Raw genomic sequence first — 219 nt, 5'->3', positions numbered from 1 at the left:
AATGACGTGAGGGCGATGACAAGCTTGGACAGCGAGGGCGAGGGCCAACTGTCACTGTCAGGGCTAGAGCGAGGACAAATTCCCAACACGAAGGCGAGAGCGATGGTCAACTCTCTTCGAAGGTGAGGGCGAGGGCCAATTCACTGTGAGAATGAAGGTGAGTGAGGTCGGAGTAAAATGAACACCTATGGTACTAACATTACAATATTATATATATCC

Source organism: Thermobia domestica, chromosome 16 (genome assembly GCF_964235325.1).
Source record: "Thermobia domestica chromosome 16, izTheDome1.hap1.1, whole genome shotgun sequence".
Lineage (NCBI taxonomy): Eukaryota > Metazoa > Arthropoda > Insecta > Zygentoma > Lepismatidae > Thermobia > Thermobia domestica.
This window is presented reverse-complemented; position numbering follows the sequence as displayed.